The sequence below is a fragment of the Haemorhous mexicanus genome, chromosome 4 (genome assembly GCF_027477595.1).
Source record: "Haemorhous mexicanus isolate bHaeMex1 chromosome 4, bHaeMex1.pri, whole genome shotgun sequence".
Lineage (NCBI taxonomy): Eukaryota > Metazoa > Chordata > Aves > Passeriformes > Fringillidae > Haemorhous > Haemorhous mexicanus.
In genome coordinates, this window is record NC_082344.1 from 40,892,425 (window position 1) to 40,908,723 (window position 16,299).

Below are 16,299 nucleotides of genomic sequence, written 5' to 3' on the forward strand. Positions count from 1 at the left end.
CAGAGGGACTGAGGGCTGTAATCTGATTTTTGCTTCCCCCTGGATGCAGAGGATACAGGCTTCTGCTTGTCTCACGCTGCAGCCTGGCCCCTCCCTGCTGCCTTCAACAGCTGAGGAATTGTTGAATGGCCACGGTCTGGGGGCCGTGTCCTTTTGTGCTGGGACACATTCCCTCCTGCTCGGTGGAACATTTTAAGCTTTGGAAGCGTTCGCTTCTGAGCTCACCGCACATTTTAATTCTGCGCTGCTGGCCAGGATTGGTGTATGTGGGAGAAGAGAGCTTCAAAACACCTTCGGATGTGGTTTCCTAAAAGCTTATTTACCTATGAATTGTTAAAAAAAGAAAAAAAAAAAAAGAAGAAGAAGAAACATGTGTATCACACTGGGCCGTGCAGTGTTTCCAGGCACATCTTACCGATTAAAAAAAAAATCTTTCCTGCCTGTTGAATTTATGGCTGAGATAGCCAGATTACTAGAAACACTTATGTGTTTAATCTTTTCATGTTTTGAGCGGGAGAAGGTAAGGCAAGGAAAATGCCATAGAATTGCTTTTTATTTTGTGGAGGCTGTAAATTCTGTTATGGAAAATGTAATAAAGAAGCAGCTTAAACAGAAAGAGTGGCTGTGCGAAATCGCGATATTTCCATTGGGTGAAAACAAATCCTAACTTTATGTACGTTTCCCTGGAGAGATGTAATGTGAATGCTTACAGCTGGTTTTAGTTTCTTATTCCCTGATTAGGTTTAAATTAAAGGAAGGATGTCATATTGAATTATGAAAAATTACTTATTTGGGGTATTTTGGTTTATACGTACTTTCTGTCACAGTCTCACTGTGGCATTCACAAGGACCTACTGAACATGTGCACACAAATAATATTAAAAGTGAACTGGCTGCAGTGTAGTGCTTCTGACAGAGAAATGTGTCCACCTTCCACCAGGCAGGGAAAACTACCCTGCTATGCTGAGCCTTCCCCTGCAAGACAGGTTGGTTGCTGGCTGAGAAATAGGGGCTGTGTCCTACTGAAACCTCACCTGCAGCACCCTCTGCTCCAGGGGGCCCTGCTGAGGGAGAGAGCCCAGAACAGAGAGAACAAGTTCCCCAAGACAGCCAGTGTATCCAAAGCTGAACAATGCCTGGAGCAAGCTGAGCAGGAGGAGAGAAGGAACTGTCTCAGCCACCCGTGCCATTCCTAAATGCAGGCTCTGCACTTTATGTCTGCTTTCAGCAAGCATTGTGGTGGTCCAGCAGCCCAGAGGTTTGAAATTCACTCTCTGGGGAGATTTATGTCTCCCTTCCACAGAGAAGTGCTTTTTTGCTGGAGAAGTTGGTATTATATGACTTACCTAAGTAGTCACAGCTATTGGTGCAGCTCAGATTGGGTGCAGATTTGGTTCTGGTACAGATGAAAAGATTAAAAGAACTCGGTTCGAACAACTGGCACACTCAAAGTCTTTGTATGACTGTGTACAAAGACAAAAAACAAATTGCAAATTGCTTTTAAAGCATTCCATGTGATTCTGCTGTTATTTTTTTTTTTCTAGCAAATTACCAGCTCTGCAGGAGTTGTAAGACATAAAGGACACATTAGTAAATATTACTCTGGTAAATAAAAATATATATATGTAAGCACATACATTTTTAAAATATGGATGAAAAAAAGAATTATATGAATTGGACAGAAAAAGTGCTGATTTGTGTGATGGTGTTTACAGAGCTATGCTGTGTACTGTAGCACACCATTTGAGGTGGGGGTCAAAGAAGAAGAGGTCTTGCAGGAGCTCTGTGCCTGGTGGGTGTCTGTAGTTTGCACAAAGAATGAACAACTTGCTAGCACAGCCTCTGCAGTGCAAGTAATCTAGAGATGCAAAAAAAAAAAAAAAAAGCTGTCTTGCTGCAGCTGGAAGTCATGCTCCTCTTAGATGAGCACAGAACTGAACATTCCCTCTATGTCTTTGTGCTGCTGTGAACCTCTCTCCTCTTTTTCCTTCTCCAGAAGAGGTTGCTCATACCATGCTGTGCTTTTGAGTGGAGGACAAGGAGCCTGCTGCTGACCTGCAGGGTAATTGCAATAAAAAGGCAGGATAATATTCTGAGAAATGGGATTCTCAAAGCTGACAAGTAAGGGAAAAGGAGGATGGAGACATTGGTGTGAGAAGCAGTTTTGCCATGGGCCCCTGGGGAGCAGCTCATCTCAGGTGTGTTTGCCTTGGCTTTCACTGGGCTTCCCCAAAAGTTCTGTCCTCCTGTCCCAACTAACATTAACCCTCCCTCCTTTAAAGATAGGCTATTTGGGCTAGGTCTGCTGCTGGGGAAGGGGAGAACACCCCTGAGAATGCAAACAGTGGCATAGTGTGGTTTTGGGAGCCTGTTCCAGAGCATCCTGGTGTCTGAGTACTCCCTGCATGCCTCAGAACCTGGGGAGGAACAGGAGACCATGGAGCAGAATGTGAGTTGAGAAAGCTGCTGATGCCACTGAGCCTTTTGAAACACTGTTTTGAGAAAAAATTATAATCGTGGCACTGTTATACAGCAGAGGTATATGGCCATATCCTTATAATTAATTATGTGACTTAAAGAGTCATTCTCCTGCCCTACCATTCTGTCTAGAACACAAGAAAGTTAAAGCTTTTCAATGTGCTGAGAAGCATCTAACCAGATGACCCCTTCAGTGACCATCAGCACAGGCCCTGGTTTTCATCACCCTGAGTAAAGAACAGTCTGAAGATGATGACAATTTGCCAGTCCCAATGTGTGACACTACTTCTAATTCTCTTAAGTCCTTCTTTAGGTTTGATTCATCTCACAAAGCACTGGAATCTACACAGCCTCTGCAGGGGCCAGCAGCTGCTTCATGGTCCTTATCCCCTAGGAATTGAAGGTGTCTTTGTGTATAAGCTGTCATGCCCTATCAACATCTTATGCATCAGCTTTTCCCTGTCTGCTGGTCTAAAGACATTTGGATATCTGTAGTCTCCAGCAACACCTTTGTATAATAGTAGCAGTAGTGGTAGTAGCAATAATAATTAATAATAATAATAATAATAATGGATTCAAACAGGCAGTTGCTTTTATTTTTGGAGAAAGGGTGACCAGCAAATCCCATTCTCACCCAGAAATTTCCAGAATCGTGCTTTATCAGTGTATGTATCCCATCTTACACTGACTCAGAATATTTCTCTGAGTTTTCCCCTCTCTAACATGGAGGCAAAAGAGACATCTGCTTCTCAAAAGTACACTGTAAAATTAAATACTTTCTTTTTTGAAGCACTTTAATGCAATATGAACAGGAGCCATAAAAGTACCTCAAACTGTGTAAAAGAATCTTTTATTACACACACTTTAGGAAAAAAGCCCCTGCAGAATAGACAATGGATGCTTTATCAATTTTTCTACCTTCCTTTTTAAATCAGTTATGAGAGACATAAATCTGTAACTTCACTACAATGATGCTTTTTTTTTCTTTGATTCTCTTTGCATGTCTATAATTTATTGGAACTTCCATGTCTCCTTTCAGTCAGATTACTTTTTCCTATCAATCTGTGATATTTTGCTAAGCAAATAGAATATCCTTGATCAATACCACTCTTCAGTCAGTCAAGTCACTGATTTATTTCAACTTTGTAAAACTGACACCTTTTCAAGTTCACAACGTACATATTGTACCCCATATCATGTTTTGTCTGTCCACAGCAAATGCAACTGGATTGAAGTCACTAGTACCACAGCAACTCTTAAATTTTTAGATCAGTGAGTAGAAACTCTGCCCTTTCTCGTGCTCAGGAAAAGAGGGCAATGGGAAAGAATGAATAGAACAGACAGGTAGTTGCTCTGCATGCACTCATGTTCAAAAAAAATAAAAGGTTTAAAAAAAATTCCCCCTGTTTTTGAATCCTGAGTTTGCTCCTGCATGAGATAGAGACCATGAAGGATGTTGCTCCTATGGTAGGCCGTAGGTCCCTGCAGCCTCTAGTCCCAAAAAGGGAAAACAGAAACAAATTTTCCGGTACCAACTACTCAATTACACCCTTGCTGTCAGGCGAGGTGTTCCATGAAGTGGGTTGGTGTGTTTTGGACATGTCACTGAGTGATGCATTTAATCAAGAACACCTTGCAGTTGTGAGCCTTGTTTTTTTTTTCTTTTTTCCTTTCCCCCCCCTTTTTCATTCTTCTCTTCTTTTTTTTCTTTTTCTGTTCCTCTTTCCTCTGTTCTCTCACCCCTCTTTTGCTTTTTCCTCTCTCTCTCTCCTGAATAACTGAATCTATTGAGAAGTAAATCCCCTCCTTCAATTACTTTAATATGCTTTCATACCGTGTTTGCTCCACTTTATTTCTCAGCTTTGTTATTTCCACTCCCCAGTAAAATCTATCACCTTTGAGTGAGTTATTTGCTTTTCTGGACTGCAGCAAATACCACCCACTCTGTTAAGGTCAGGCTCCAACTCCTTGACTTCTCTATTGTTCCGTCCCTTCCTTACCCACTCTGTCATTGCAGTACGACAGCTCCAGCTGGGAGGGCAGGGAAATCACTCCCTCAAGAGCAGTTTATCACAGCAATAAATGTTATGTGTTTTACTAGGATGCCATCAAAGTTCACCCTCACACCACCAGGCTGAAGTAGAAACAATTGTTTCTTTTATTCATCTATTATGTATACTTTATTGGGTAGGTGTCTATATCCTGCAGAGATCAGTATCCTGAAGGGACAAGGCACTACTTCGAGTTTCTGCAGTGTTGTGAAAATTACAGAATTTGCAGCGAGAAGCATCATAATGTTTTAAATTAATTACTGCTTCTCAGTTTTCTTCCTGCTCTCCCTACTGCCTGGGTTTTAATTACTTTGCTCACATAGGCGTCTCCAAAGTCACTTCATTAAACAGTACTTGTAGCCTTTACATTTCTTTCAGGTTATTTGCTTCTTTTTATAGTACTGCCTGTGCCAGCTCTGTTAACTTCAAAGCATAATAAGCCTGAAATCTTTGTGATTGCAACTGGCACTCAGCAGAATCTGGCCAGTCATCTGAATTGATCTGTCATTCATGAAACTAAATACTTTAATTTTAAATTTTTTTTTAGATACAAGAGAGAAAAGTGAAACCTTTGTGTTTACATTCCCTCCCCCATCTTCCTACTAAGAATTGATATTTCCTCAGTCAAGAGAGATTAATAAAAGCTGAGAATACACTTTACTACATTAATTTCATACGGCACAATTCCTTGTAGCAATATGAAAACAAGTTGTTGAATGTGCGACAGGGTAATTCACTGAGCACTAAAGGAAATTGCTAAAAACAAAAAGAAATTTGTTATACTCTAAGCTCTCAGTGACATATGAGAGCTCCAGTATTCTGTTGGGAAAAATGGTCAGCAGCCTTGCACTGACATATGTTAGGTATCTCTATTCTCTGAAATGCAGGTTTGAATTGACTGAAACTATCTGAGGCTTTAGGTTAAATTCCTAGCAATGTTTTCAGTCAAGAAATGAAGGAAACATTTGAAGAGCCAGACTATTTAATTTCAACATTTTTCTGCAGAAACTCCTTTCATTTTTAAGTTTTTTTGTTTTATAACTTTTTTCCTACAGAACACTGTGTGTCTAAATCTGGCTCAATCTAGTGAAGGGAAGAGAAAGCAACACCCAAGCCCAGGGTCTGGAGCATCTCCTCCTCTTTGTCTCCCTCTTCTCAGGCAGAAAAGGATGGCAGCTCCTCTCACTCTCACTGTTTGCCCTCTCCTGACAGTGGCTCTGCAGTTACCTACAATGATCAGTGCAGAGACAACACTATGGCTGCCAGTGCTCATGGAGACCTATTTCACCACGAAACAGAGGCTCAAAGTCAAGCTAAAACAGAGCCAGCACCTCTTAAAACCACTGGGGACCTTTGTAAAGGCAGATCAGGGATTCAGTGATAGCGCTCCATCCTCCTGTCCCCGGTGTCAGGCTAGGTACCCTTGAGAAAACTGAGTACTCTGCTTATATACTGCTGGAATCTTAATTTGGGGACCACTGCATGGTTTATTTCATGTTATTTTATACAGGAATTCCAGCTGCAGACAAATTGGAGAAAACTTTGCTTTGACTAATGAACCTTATCATGTATATTGCGTCTGCATGAAAGAAGAAAGGAAGATGTATCCCTGGGGGATGGGACTCAGCTCCAAAGAGGTAAATATCAAGTGCAAAAGCAGTGGATCATTAAATGAGGTGATACAGCAGGGCTGTTCATATTGGTGTCCACAGCTGTTTTCTTTCTCCTGGTATGATCAGTGTTCACTTATTGGTGCCTGATTCTGCTGCATTAAAAGCTTTTGATCAAAAAGCAAAGAAGGACATATTTTCCTGCTGCATATTTTCCCAGGTTTGAGGGGTTTTTTTCCTGATGGAGATAGATATGTGGCCACAAATACTGTAAAAATCCTTGTGTCCTTCCCTTTATGGGCTTTAAAGAAAGTATGCTGACTGAGGGTTTACTTTTTGGTTAATCAAAACAAGTGTAAATTCTTGAGCCTAAGAGCAGTGTTTCCTAAGCACACTCCTATTAGGATACTGTGTGACTTCCCAGCATCTTGGCTGTTGAGCAGCTACTGAACTACTCCTGTAGTTCCAGGACCCAGTCAGGGTTTGGGGCTGTTTCCTGATGGGCAGTTTGGTGGTAAGCAGTTAGAACAAGAGCTGAATGAGGTTTTCCAGGTGAGATGAGTCAACATTTGCATGGCACTGACTTGGGTCATTTCATGGTTTCTGTGGGTTCAGTCAGCTTCAGTCAGCACAGGCTTTGTCCTCCACCAAACTCCTGAGTTAGGCTTTCAGAGGCCTTTGAGTGCCTGCAGTTAGTGCAGTTTTGTATGGACAAAAAGTATGTATAAATGAAGAATGGATTTGAATGAGTCAAAGAGGCACCCCCTCATCCATGTCAGCCAACTGCAAAATGGGAGATTATTCAAATTCAGCACATCAGCAAAGCTTTGCAGAAAAGGCATAAATGGTTGCTGGCCAGCTCTAAAGCCTTCCAAGGTCATCAGAAATTATTTAACTTTCATTTTGGTTCACATGGTCAGGTCCCAGAGACCAAGAGCTTAATGGTTCTGGGAATATGCAGGTGCTCTTCCACTCAGCTAACTTGTATTTAATTTGGTTTGAAGTGTTGCCTCTGGTCAAGGGAGTGACTATGGCTTCCTGTGTTGAAAAGCTCTTCACATCCCTTCCCTGTGTAACAAGAGCTGTTCAATAAAATTGTGCTCTTCCTGCCATTACGTTTTAGAGCTGTGTTACAACATAACCAAGATAGCTCGCTATGTCGAACCTCAAAATTAAAAACAAACAGACAAACAAATTATGTAAAGCCTTACAAAGCTTGCAGTCCTTTTGCATAGCTATCTGCAGCTCAGCCCTCTGCCTCCTCAATGTGAGCATGTTTGGTTAAAACAGTGGGGTCCAAATGATAGATGGAATGGCTGCATCATATCTTGGGAAAACATTTAAAAGGGTGTTTTGTTTCTGTGAGCAGATTTGGGGTTTGATGTAATAGAGCTTGCAAGAGTTGATATAGAGGAAATTATTGCTTCTCAATAAAATTCTCCATTTTTATTGGCTCACATACAGAGAATGGCAGCCAGCTGATAAAATACTTGGTGGAATTTTCTTTCCATCTAGCCATGTGCTGCTCTACAGCTCTGAAGTGTGTCCTTTTTTTAAATTTGGCATAATTATGATAGTTTCAAAGAATTTTGAGTTTATCATACTACTCTTTATATGGAAGTCTGCATACTTTGTCCTTTAACCAAAATTTTGTCTTTTAAACCTTCTGGCTGTGACAATAAAGTAAAAAAACCCAAAACATAAAAATAATAACATAAATCTCTTATCTTTGTCAGATACCTCCTGGCAAAGTAAGATGTATATTCTGCAAAAGCATTTTTAGCTTTTCACATGCTATTTGGACTCCTTATAGAATGTCTACTTAAGGAGATACATGTATACATACATATATACATAATATGGCTTCATAAGACAGAAACTGCAAACAACATTTGCAAAATATTACTTCAGCAGGACCGTGAAAATCTAGAAAACAGATCGGCTCTACTATCTTCCCCAAGATAAACACAGACTTCCTCAGAAATTTAAACTCTGCAGCATTACTTGCATTTACTAAGAACAATTCCTTAACTTTCCAGAATGTAAATTCTTCCATTTCCTACTCATTTAGTTAGTGGAAAGTATGAAACATTTTATCACATTAAACTTTAGGGTTTTAAGGGTTTGTTTTTGTTCCCAAGGGAGAGTTTGATTCCTAAGTATTAGAGCCAGAAGAGGACCTAGCTGTGGAGTTTTAGGTGCCTGCTCTCTGGAACAATTGCCATGCTCTCCATCTTCCCAGGCAGTGCGCAGAGAAAGCTGGGTTGCCCTAGGAGAGAAGCCCCTGCAATCAGAATTATGCAGAACTACCCAGACAGAGAGCACCAGGGATCTTAAACATTGTCCCTCCTGCAGTGCCACAGGAGAGGCTCCCCTCTGCATGGCATCCACATGTGCTTCAAGGGACATCTCCAGCAATGAGGGTAAGGAGTCCCTTTTCTGCCCAAGACACTAAAAAGCACTCTTCTAGTGGGTATTTGTGAAGGCACCACAAAGCACCATCTGGCAGTTTGCACTGTTGCTTGTGAGGAGTGGAAGCCTGGCCACAGGGTAGGTTGTGTTTTTGTGGGCCTCCTGCAGCATCTTCTCTGGGCACTGGTTTCTCTCTCTGGCTAACAAGGGAGCTGAGCCCTCCTGCAATCCTGGCAGATGTAGCTGCCAGGGAATTGTAAAAATTTTTTTAAAAGCAGGAAGGCAGTTGAACTTGATGTTACAGGGCTCAGCTGAGCAAAGATCGCAGAACCACAGTTTTGTATATAAATAGCAATGTATCACCTGAACCCTGCTTTCCATGCTGTTTCCTGACCTGGCCTCACATTTCAGTGACATTTTGGCTAGAATTCAGGAGGGGCTAGGCTCAGCTAAGTAGAAGCCTGGCCTAACCATGCCTATCTGCTCTCTATCTAAAGCGGTTCACTGCTGTCCAGATCTGGCCTGATAAGTTGTAGGGATACCAGGGTACCAGTGTGTTGCTTTCTGGGCAAGCTGCAGCTGAGAAAGGGATCTAGCAATGGGGACTGAGGTGTCTAATTCCATTTCTTATCTCAGCCCTCTCCACTACTTTTGTGCTAGTGATAGGCTCAGTCTGTCCACTTCTCTGTCACTGAGGAAGTTTACAAACTCCATTAGCTTTCCATTAACTTTGGTTTGCTGGTCACAGGATGCCCCCTCTGGAAACTTCTGTCGACTAGATCCAGGGTGAAGGGGAAACCACGCGAAGATGACAGCAATCATTTTAAGATCCACTTGTAGAGTACACAACGACTGGTCTGTCCCCATAACCATGGAAGAGGCAAATCCTCTGACTGGTCCTGCTGAGGCTGGAAAAGAGTAAAACAATGGGAGAGCCTTAGTCATGAAAACCATTTCTATTAATGTGCAGCATCGTCTCCACAGAAGCCCTGAGGGACACGTTGATGTGTTGGCATGTTCCCAGCTGGTGGGTGTGATTCACCTGACTCACCCCCTGAAGTGTATCCACATAACATCCACATATTATGGACATAAATTAACTTTCACCTGAAGAATGGGAATTCTTTGTTGTCAAATGAATGTGAGCTGTGAAGAACCTGCGAAGTGTACTATAGCAGACCTGAATGGCTGTCAGCTTTCCAGAGGGTTATGCTGTTGGCTGGAAATGTCTACTTGTTCAGTTCCTAGAGTTTTCCAGGCCTAAAGTCTCCTTGTCTGAATTGTCAAACATATCATTGTCGCCAGAGACAGCTGGCACAGGAAATAATGCCATGTGAGAATCAAATGATACAGCATTTTTGCAAAACCTTTAGCAAATCTGTATTAAAGCCAGTCTTTTATTTCTTATTAAATTAACATCGTACTATGCTGAAATTTTAATGCACTAGTTGAAGAGTTACAGCTAAATGATGTTATGACTCATTATGGCAATATGCAGCAGCATTGACCCAGACTTGTCTCCCAGTCCTCCAAATCTTATCCATTCCACACTTGGTTTACCACAAAAATGGCCTGCATTGCTATAAGCTTAAAACAAGAGGACACACTTTAACATGGATTCTGTGTTTCAAATGTGCAATAATGGTTTAGTTAACAGGAAGCAGATTCAAGCCTGCTCCAGACACACTGGCAATTAGGCATATATCATCTCTCCCTTCTGCCAGAGCACAGAGTGAAAGGAATATCTTTTCTCTGGAGCGTGGAGAGAACTAATTATGATCCTAGGGAGTATTTAAATGGAAATACTAGATTTTGAGTAAATGAACTGTAATAATGAAATTCATTTCTGTGATGCCCACTGCTGGGAATCACTTCCTAACAGGAAAGTATAAAGAAGTTTGAGTCCTCCTCTTGGGTGTGCAGAGCAGAAGGACAACAGGGAACAGACACAAACTGGAAAACAGGAAATCCCAACTCAGTATAAAGAGTTGTCAGACCCTGGAGCAGGCTGCACAATCCCTGTCCTTGGAGATATTGAAAACCTGGTTGGACAAGGTGTTGACTACCTGCTCTAAAAACCTTCTTTGAGCAGGAGGATGTTCTAGGTAAATGCCTGAGGACCCTTCCAACCTGTGTGTTCTTCAAATTGCATCTGTGCAAGAGCAGTGTGTCCTGCAGCACTGGAGCAGTGGGAGGCTTGTTGCTGACACCATTCAGTGAAAAAAGGGAGGAAGGGGAGGGTTTTTTTAATTTTAAAATATTTTTATTAATGCGCTAATTCTTCCTTCTGCCTCCTTTAGTGAGGTCCAAACTAGATGTAAACATAGATTTTTAATGTATGTAGTCACAGAGACAAACAAACTATGTCAAATATGGTTGGGAAGAAGATCCAGCTAGAGCAAGAGACCAATAAACTGCTGTGAAAGGACACAGGAACATGGTGAGAAGGCAAGAAGTTGCAAGAAGTGCAAATAGAAGATACTGCCATAGGTGGTAAAGACTCAGTGATGCCTTTGCATTTCCACAGTGTTTGCTACAGCACAGCACAAGAAACAATGGCACAGTTGTGCGGTGCTTGCTGTTGACCACAGAACCACAGAGTATCCTGAGTGGGAAGGGATTCGCAAGGGTCATGGAATCCATCTCCTGGCCCTGCACAAAACAGCCCCAGCAGTCACACCATGTGCCCAAGAACATTGCCCAAACACGTCTTGAACTCTGTCAGGTTGGTGCTGTGACCTCTTCCGGGGGCCTCTTCCAGTGCCCAACCACCCTCTGGGTGAGGAAACTTTTCCTGATATCCATCCGAAACCTCCCCTGACACAACTTCAGGCCATTCCCTCAGGTTCTGTCACCAGAGAGGAGAGTTCAGTGCCTGCCCCTCCTCTTCTCCCCACAAGGACACTGTAACTGCAATGAGATCTCTCTCCCCTCAGCCTCCTCATCTCCAGACTGAACAGACCAAGTGACCTCAGCTGCTCCTCGTATGGCTTCCCCTCGAGGCCCTTCAACTTTGGACATTCAAATGATGCCAGCAGATTGTCAGGAAAGTTTAGATAGTGGACTAGACAATGTGATTCTTTAGAGCAATAAGTAGTATTTCAGTAATTGCTTTCAGAGAGAGTTCTAAAAGATGACTTGTGACTGCCCATACAGAGTGTATTTCTCATGTTACTCTTATTGGAAGGAGCCTCAGTTTGAGGCATTGGTGTAGTACTTCTGTGGCTTGGCTGATGACTGTCACTCATTTCTTCAATAGATTTGGGTTAATGTCAAGGGCTTGCTTCAAGCAAGCCTCCTTAAAACAATGCTTCTGACAGCAACTGAACCACTTACAAAAATGGGCATTTTAAAATTATTATAATCCTAGTAATGTAAAGAGAAGTGCTTTCTTCTTTTTTTTCTTCAGATTCACAAGTGTATAGAGATGTCATTTATGTCCTAGACACATTAATTTCTGATTTTTTCCTTTAACCCTCTTAATTGGAAGAAAGTATGTTGCTGCTGATTTATGAACTCTTCAGAAGTGCCAGGGATCATTTTAAATGTACACAGCTGCTCTGCAGTAGTTTAACTTGGCAGATAGTATTAAACCATTGAATTGTGTCATTTATTTGTGTATGCACACAATAAGTTCCTTGTGCAGGTTCTTCAGAAAAAGTCTCAATGCTGATTCGAAAATGTGGCCTAAAAATAACCTAGCCCCATGATTTATTGTTTTGGTGCTTGTCTCCAAACAGTACATCTAAAATGAAGAATGAGATACCGTGTGTACCCCAGATAAGGCAATGGAATGGAAACCATCCGTAAGAGGAGCTACGGACAGAGGTCTGAAAAGGAAAAGTTCCCAGGGTGAATGAGCAAGAGACACGATGGGAATCAACTCCCGTTGTTGGCATTTGGGAATGCTGCAACTGATTTCATTGCTAGGCCAGGGAGTGTATGACGCTGTGTAATGAGAAAGAGCAGCGGTCGTGACAGCAGTATCACTGGTTGTAATGGAGTATAAATCAGGGCAGTTCACTCTGTCATTCCATTCAGGGCATCATAAAAGTAACACCTGTCATCTGGAAAAAATCTAAACTCAGAGAATAATATAATGCATTTCGCATGAATGTATAAAATCCTGCAGTACCAGAAAATAGAACACGTAGAAATCGAGTCTTTATACTAAGGGGTGACATCTGCAAATATATTCTACCATCAATACCATGTGACTTGATTTATGTCTTAAACTATTCTATGGGGGGGAAAAAAAGTAGCAGTATAGATTCAACTATAGCTCTAAAAAATAACCTTTTAGGCCATGATACTAATCTCTTTGATCCACACCATTTAATGCATTGGCAAGCAAAAGAACTTCCCTTATTTCTCCTTTGGCTGTAAAATGGACTGAAAACAGCCTTCAGGGAATTGTAGATTCAGTTACATCCTCAGCAAGAGAACCTAATGGGCAGTGTTTAAAGACTGATTGATAGACATCATCTCTTGATGATCATAGCAGAACTTTTTAGGCTGTTGATTGCAAGCACAGACATTCAGGGAAGCAAAATTTATGCCTGCCAGGCTTTTTGCTGTGTTTTGTCTCCTCTTCTCTTTCCTGCACTCAAACCAGATTTCAGCCGTCAGTCCTAGAAGTCAGTAACAATGGCCAAAAAACCTGAGCCAATGACTATTATCAGCCACACAAGTTTCAAATATTTTTCTCTGGTAAATGGCCTAAAAGACAGAAATTTAAAATTAAGTAGAAGGCAAGTTTGTCCTAAAGCTCTAGAAAATGGTGAAACTTTTGCACGTTGGAAGCTTTAGAAACTATAGGAACTTTGAAGGGTGGATGCAGAATTATTTATTCATGATGAGTCAGTTCTGTCATTCTCTACTGTCACAAAATTTCCATGTGCTCTGGGTATGTACAATTATGGAATATTTCAGGTAATGAAATTTCTGTTGTCTTGTTATGAAGAAGCATAGATGCATTTTTAAATCAAGGATCAATGCTATCAATGTCTGATGAGATTGAAATATCAGCCAGATTTCCCTTTTTATTCCTTGCCCTCTGAGACAGCAGCTTGGTGTTACCTGTGAAGCAGTTGTGGAACCACTCAGCTGCCTTATCCAAGGTGTCAGTGTACAGGAGCTCAGACCCTGCAGAACTGGAGCACCCTGAGCCTTCTGCTCTCAAGAAACTGGGCTACTGTGCTACCACTAAGAGTGATCAAGCAGAAAGTGCTGTTGGAGATCTGAGTGAAGAACCTGAACACTGCTGGCTTCTTTTCTTACACAGCCCCAGGCCTCAGTGCAAATAAATTAAGGGCCATATGCTAACATTGGATCTCTCCACTGTGGCAACTGAGTTGCATATTTATGAACACAACATCTCTCCAGAACACTGGAGAGATCACTCAGGCCATCTAATTCATACAGGACTTCCTGGTTCCATTCGTCATTCCCACTGATGAGGTACTAACCACAAATCAGGTCTATGGTGTTTTTCTGGCTGCTACTTCTCCATTGCAGTGAGAGTTTGGGGAGCACACATTGTGCTTTTGGAGAAGAGAAGAGGTTTTTTTCTTAAGGCAACAGGGAAGGAAATAAGTGTCAATGTAAGCAACAGAACAGATAAGAACTGCCTTGGTAGATTGGTGTTCCGTTGTTAAATCCTCTACTTTTAAGTTGGACTATCATAGTACAAGGCATTTTAGTCAATACTTTTTTGGGGGGGTAGTTAACACATCTTAATGTTGACATTGTCCACAATTATCTGATTTTAACATAAAGTATAGAGAGAAAAGTTGGAAATGTCGTCTGTGCATCATTTCACTGCTACACAGGCCCAGCACAATGAGCAGAACAGTAGCAATAATCAGTTTACCAAAACTGCAGCTAGAGCCCCACTAAAATGTTGCAGAATGAAATCTTTGTAATTGTTACAAACATAGTATTTTCAAAGCAAACTTATTACTGGGCCAATGGTTCAGGTACTCCATGAATGATACCTTGCTCTTCATGAGTAAAAGTTGTGTACCACAGACTCAGGAACCAGTCAGAAAACAAATCCCAGAAAGCACCTTTAAACCTGAATAGGAATAAAATTTCTTCTTCTAGAATGTCAGGTTTACAGCACTGGCATTAATGTCACACTGGTAACTTGCTGATAATTGAATAATGCCCTTATTTAGAACCAAATTTTCTGTGTTCCATGGACTGGCCTGGGATACAGATGGGGTATAGCTATACCACAGACTAGCACTGCAAAAATCAATCCTGCAAGAGAGCTTGGTCTTGGGCAATTATTCTTAAGGCAAACTCTACAGAGAAGAGCTAGTTATCACTCTTCTTCAGCCTTCAAAGTGTTATTCCCTTTGCCAAAGACAAATTCCACTTTTGTATCAGTGAAAATCCACATTAACAAGCATAAGAAGGCTCAAAACATATTTTTATTTTTTTCTTCTCCTTTATGGACAACCTTATAGAGAGACATATAAGGCACAGGGTGCAGCCTTACTCTTCTACTCTTACTCCTTCTGCTTTTTCAGTGCCATGGTGTGAATGCCTTCTGGTGCCTTCTGCAAAGGCAGATTTTGCTGCCCTAACTTGCTTCTAACCTGGTACTGAAGAGGGACACAGTTTTGATCATGATTCCAAAGCCTATCAAATATCCTGCTTTGGTTTAAACACCTTTCACCAATCTGAATGAACTGGATTAATTAAAGAAAATATATGCCTCGACATCCTAAAATATTTTGAAAATTCTCTTCTTTAGCCTTTCAAATAACAATAATAATAGTAACTTTAAAATCCCAGCTTTTGCATGCAAGCCAACAAAACAAAATGCTATTTCTTGTGTAGAGGTGAGAAAAATCGAATATCCATGTCTTGGGAGGGTGCTAATGTTCTAATTTGTGCCAGAGTATATTCCTGACAATTTTTATTAGGAAGAATCTGAGGGTACCAGAGGCAAATAGTAAGACTCTGACCCTGAGAGAATTTTGAGAACACAGTTATGCTGCAGAGACTCTGCTGTGTCCACCCAGAGATATCTGATGCAGATCAGTGGAGTCCAGCACTCAAATCCCGCCTATCAGCTGGAAGTGTGATCTAGAAAACAATGGAGAAAACCCATAAGCCAAGTATCAGCTGAGAAACCACAATATCTTCAGATGTTAGGATAAGTAAAAAGTTCTATTTTTGACAATAAATATTGATAGTCTTAATGTTTTTTAAGATAAGTATTTTAAAGAAGGAAAAAAACCAGGGCAGTTGTCATCCCTGCTGAGCAGAACCTTATTTCCCAGATCACTAGAAAAAAGCCTTGCCTGCTAAAGGCTGATTCACCAAGTATTTCTGAGTATGGGCATGCAATGTTTTTACAATGAAACATAAAACCAGGCAAAACCCCACCTGGGTTCAGCTTTTTTAAATGAGATGGAAGTTCAGATTTAAGTTTACCAAAGATTGATGATTACTGGAGATAAATGTGTGTTTTGGGTTTGAAATATAATTCTCTGCATGCTAAAACACACATGCATAGCAGATATAAACTATCCAAATAGGGAACTTGAAATGTTGAGCTGTTTCTGGAGCAAATACCTCTAAAACCTCATTTTTCCAATTCTTATTTTCTGTTCAACTGTGAGAGGACACAAAATTTCCACAAAATTGGAATTGTGGTAACTAGAGATGAAATAAATTGCTTCTCTCCAAAAGGCCTCCCCCAGGTGTGTTTGAAAGGTCGGGTTAGGGTTAGA

At 41.2% G+C, this 16,299-nt stretch overlaps 1 long non-coding RNA gene across 1 annotated transcript; it reads left to right on the forward strand.

Moving 5' to 3' along the window:
• Positions 1 to 3,885: 3,885 nt before the first annotated feature.
• LOC132326427 (uncharacterized) lies at positions 3,886 to 14,131 on the forward strand. The gene is made up of 2 exons (XR_009486235.1): positions 3,886 to 6,166; positions 9,300 to 14,131. It is a non-coding gene; the product is annotated as an uncharacterized LOC132326427 (long non-coding RNA).
• The last annotated feature ends 2,168 nt before the right edge of the window (positions 14,132 to 16,299 follow it).